The sequence below is a fragment of the Microcebus murinus genome, chromosome 8, assembly GCF_040939455.1.
Source record: "Microcebus murinus isolate Inina chromosome 8, M.murinus_Inina_mat1.0, whole genome shotgun sequence".
NCBI lineage: Eukaryota > Metazoa > Chordata > Mammalia > Primates > Cheirogaleidae > Microcebus > Microcebus murinus.
This window is the reverse complement of record NC_134111.1, coordinates 27847415-27852922: the sequence shown is the minus strand read 5'-3', so window position 1 is coordinate 27852922 and position 5508 is coordinate 27847415.

Sequence of the window (5508 nt, the reverse complement as noted above, 5' to 3'; positions counted from 1 at the left end):
GAAAACACAGGCCTCAGGCTGTGTGTAGAGTTACTTCAAACAGCTGCTTCAGGTGACTAAACACCTTGAGTCTCATTCATCAAGTGTTGTTTATACTGGCTGACAGACCAGACTTGGAGAATTAACTCAGAGAAAAAAAAGATGTACTACATACCAAGTATGGGAAAGGAACCTAGTTCTCTAAATGTGAAGCAAAAGAAAAAAATAATAACCTGAGTAAATTTAAAATAAAGAAGAACAGGACCTATTTTAATTCACGTTAATACTTCTTGCGATACCCTTTGCATCTTTATAATCAAAGGCAAAACAATGCCGATGGTTTGCCACTTTTAGATCCTGTAAATAAAATCGAGATGGATAACACTTATATGCAGGGAAATATGTCAAATAAATGGTCACAAGACTTTTCATTAATTATCAGTGAGCACAATATTGAAATAGTCAGTATAAATAATGCATTTTCATTATTTTAAAAAAAAGGAAAATATGGCTCTCTTCTTGCCTAGATTCACTGCTTTATTGCAACAGTCTCATGAAGACTTGGCCGTAGGGTTCATCACCCAGTATTAAAAAATTCTTTCATCTAATCTATTCAAAAAGGTGACATGATAATATATTTTAAATCTTGTAACTATTTGCATGGATCAAAAGGAGAATGAAATAAAATGACACGAGTCAGTGTCAGGCGAAGTGTTACTAGTTAAGTAAGCTTTAAATATTGAAAGCCAGTTTTAATATTTCCTTTTAATCTAAAAATATGTCACTTGGTAATTTTTTCTTTAAAACATCGGAGTGGTTACTAACAACATTTTTCATGGCTTCAATTCAACACTGAGCAGAAAAATCCACCCTACTCTCTCCTTTGTGATGGCATATTCTGCCAGGTGTCACTTACATTGGTGATTAGTTTACCATTTACCTTTTGGCAGGTTTCAAAAGTAAGATCTCTTTTCAGCTCCCCCCTTCCTCCTGTCATTCCTGGTTTATGGATGATATTTAAATATTGCCTCTGATTTTCTGATTTTTTTTTTCATTTCAAACATTGCTTTTACTTCCTTTAATCAACGGGCTGTAGAGCAATTCTTAAACTCTACTGTGCATAAAAATGATGTGAAGATCTTATAAAAATGCAGATTCACTAGGTCCAGGTAGGGCCTGAGATTCAGCGTTTCTAATAGGCTCCCACGTGAACACTAATGCTGATGATCAAAGGACTATATCTTGAATAATAAGGCACTAAACAATACTGGTCTTAAAGTACAAAGAGGAAGGTCTTTTCTTTCCTTTTTTTTTTTTTTTTTTTGTTTTACTTCAAAGGCTAATTTTTTTTTTCCAGCCATATGAGAATGGGGACAAATATTTGTCTAACCAGGTTAGGTTGAACCCAATTCCTTCCGGCTATAAAATCTTCCCTCCATTCACCATAGTTCTGACTCAAAAATAGGATGGACAAAAGAACAACGTAGGTGTTAAAGGAACAGCTTGTAACGACAAGGCTCCTAGGAAAACTGAAAAATCAACATAAGTTGGGGGAAGTGTTAGAGAAAGTCCACTTGAGATGTGTAGTGGTAAAGTGAGGTGAACATGCATTAAGTGACGAGGGATGGCAAATGTTCTGCAGAGTGGATAATACACTCTGGTTACTGAGAATCAATTATGCAAGGTTTGCCACTGGCTTTTCAGATCTGGGCCATTAAGTGTACTCCCATTCAAGCTCAGCTGCTTATGTTTAATATAAATATCAGACCAGTCCATTCAAAATATTGAGTAATTACCAGATACCAGTCACCAGTATCAGGGAGGGAGTTAGTGAAACTCTATATGGCTCATATACAAATAACTGGGAGAAAAAATATGTTGACAAAGAGATTCTGGGTGATATCAAAATAGCTTTACAAAAAATATGCTTACTGGTGAAGTAATGGAATCATTCTCTCAGATCATTTTAAGCAGCAGTCCCCCACCCTTTTGGCATCAGGCACCGGTTTCATGGAAGACAATTTTTCTATGGACTGGGGTAGGGTGGGGGGGATGGTTTGGGGATAATTCAGGCATGTAACATTTATTGTGCACTTTATTTCTATTATTGTTACATTGTAATATATAATGGAATAATTATGCCACTCACCATATTATACTCATCAATTATACCACTTCCACTCCAATCAGTGGGATCCCTGAGCTTGTTTTCCTGCCACTAGACAGTCCCATCTTGGGGTGATGGGAGACAGGGACTGATCTGACAGGAGGCTGAGCTCGGGCGGTGATGCAAGCCATGGGGAGCAGCTGTAAATGCAGATGAAGCTTTCCTGACTCACCCGCCACTCACCTTCTGCTGTGTGGCCCAGTTCCTAACAGGCCACAGAACAGTACCAGTCCTTGGCTTGGGGATTGGAGATCTTACATTTTAAGGATTAAGGCTGTTTCTGGATCACAAACACACCAGTCTTTCTCTTGCTTCTGACTTATGAGACAAAGGCATACGTTTTATGTATAATACAGAAATATGATTGGGAGAATTAAAGCACATAGAGAAAGCATTGTAAATATAAGAATGATCAAGATATCCTCCATGAAATTTGTCTCCAGGGATAGAGCTCTCTTTGTTTAGTTATAGATATAAGCAAGGAAATAAGGCACTACTATAATGAGTGCAAATCAGCAATGAGGATGCCATCACGTAATGGGAAGGGGAGTTATGATACCAAAACCAAACAGACAAAGTACTTTTATTTTTTTTTTTGAGACAGAGTCTTACTCTGTTGCTTGGGCTAGAGTGCTGTGGCATCAGCCTAGCTCACACCAACCTCAAACTCCTGAGCTCAAGCGATCCTCCTGCCTAAGCTTCTTGAGTAGCTGAGACTACAGGTGCGTACCACTATGCCCAGCTAATTTATATATATAAATATATAATATAGTATGTAAAATATATAAAATATTTTATTTTTAATATATATTATTATAATATATATTATATTTTTAGTTGTCCACTTAATTTCTTTCTATTACATTTTAGTACAGATGGAATCTCACTCTTGCTCAGGCTGGTCTTGAACTCCTGAGCTCATAGGATCGTTCCACCTCGCCCTCCCAGAGTGCCAGGATTACAGGCGTGAACCACCACACCTGGCTGCAGACAAACTACTCTTTATAGCACTTCCAGTAAATATTGAATAATATTGCTGGATAAGGAATGCTACCAGAGGATAGTGCTTGAAGCTACTATCTTGCAGGGTCAGTGGGTCCGACTTCCTCCTCCTCTTTGCATTTCTGTACAGTATTTGCAACAGTAACAAAATCTCATATATTTTGGTTCCTTTTGCCATATGGCAGAAAAAGAAAATAAAAGTCAGAATTTTACTGTATCTAATTTATTTCTCTGAGGTTTTGGTTGATATTTTATCCCCTCTACAAGAATGAGACTTGTTTCACAAAGTAAAAAAGCAAGCTGGGAAGGAACACATTCATGGAAAGTCCTCCCTGGGTAAAGTCTCTAAGGAACAGACTGGACCCACTTTAATGTGCCCTTGTTTCATCTCAACAAAGGCTTTTCTTTCTACTATTCTAACTTCTATATGTGTGTCAGGAGGCATATTTGAAGCCCTATATGCTCTTCCTCTCCTGTTTAAATTCTACCAAATGTTAATTTGCTTAGGGAAATAATACACTGCAAGAGAGCTTATCTCATGAGTAGCTATTCCAATCACCTGTCACAGGAATTTTTAGGAATTTTAGAATAAAACATAGGGACAAATATTTGTGAAGACAAGAAGGGGAATTACTTCTTTGACTCCTCCACCTAAAGAAACAATTGACTTAAATCTTATAAAAAGTTGGATTTCAATTTCTATGCAAACTTTGGTTTGCATGGTGGCATTTCTTCCTTTCTCCCTATGTATTTGTTTTTCCTGCCTGTGCACCTACGGATACTTCCAGAATGTCACTGAGTAAAACATCTAAGACTGATGTATGTACCCTGTAGTTACTGACTTGCAAACAGATTGGCAGCCAGTAGCTTACATGTGCTTCTGATTATGTTAATGAATTAGAGGTCAGGCCCTTTGACTCTTCAGTTAAAGCAATCTGAATCCAGTTAAATGTAAAATTAAACTAAAAAGAGTTTTGGTTACCTCATAATCTCGGCAAAAATAGCTCATTTAATATATCATGAAATCTGGCATAAATGAAGGTCTCCTCTTTGATCTATGCACAACAAAGCTAGAAAACATAAATTTCTCCAACTTTAAGAATAATAAAATATATATTTTACTCACTGAAGCAAATGCAATTACTCATATTTTCCACCTAGTGCATGGTGGTAAATTCCATCACAACTTCACAAGGTGAAAATGGTCAAATATGGACAAACTTGGCTCCACGTTTCAATCTGCTCCTTTGAAAGCTCAGAAAGACAGCTGCCTAGCTTTCTAGCCACATCTTGTTAACACATATCAATAAAGTGTGGGCACACTTTAAAATATGAGTACAGAGCACTTCTCCCTAAAATGGGTTCCCAGCAATGCGTATTCACACATCAAGAAATAAATACTTAGGGGCTATCGGTCATTCCTAGACTCGGTAGGAAGATTCTATATGTGAGTATGTTTGTGTTCAACAGAACTTAAAAAACTTAAAAAAAAAAAAAAAAAGATGTAGTCTTTAAAAGCTTTCAGCAACTGGTGATATATACATTGGCCACTCTCAATTTCTTGGGACCAAACCACTTTGTCCAAAACCATGAAATAAGGAAAGAGAAGACGATCATCAACACTTTAATTTTGATCATGGGCATGCTGGCTAAAGCAGATGGGTAAAGCCAAGTTCTTTAATAAAACAGGTTCAAGAAAGAATTTCCCACAGAGAAAGAAATGATAAGGTGTGGTATGGAAATAGAGATCTAAACCCAATATAATGTTTTCTTTTAAGGATCAGACTGTCACTAAAAGAGAAGTGACATCAATTTTACTAATCATTAAGATGTTGATGAATATTGCACAAATAAATATTTTGGAGTGGATTTCTGGTATAGTTATATTAGCCAAGAGTTATTAAGCATAACAGTGATGAAAACACTTTGTATGCCTGAAATTCTTGATGCCTATATCTGATGAGTCAGGTATGATTATTATTCCTGTTTTATAGATGAGAAAGCTGAAATAGAGAGGTTGAGTAACTGCCCCACAGCATATAACTGGTAGGAAGTAGAGTCATGGTTTAAACCTGGGCTAACTCAAGAGTCAGCAATCTTAACCATTGACCACACTCAGCTTTCTGAACATGTTGATAGTGACCCACATAATTTTGTTAACATTTTTGGTTTATATATTACTGCTAATTTGGAGGAGGGGGAAATGGTGTCTTAAAAGTATATGGTGGTCTTGTCCTGACAATACTAAATTTTGGCAGAATGTAGATTTCAAACAATAAATCTGGAGGCTAGCCCCCAGACTACACTGGAGAGGGGCCTCCAAAACCTGGAGAATAAGAAGAGTTGTGAATAGCTGAGCA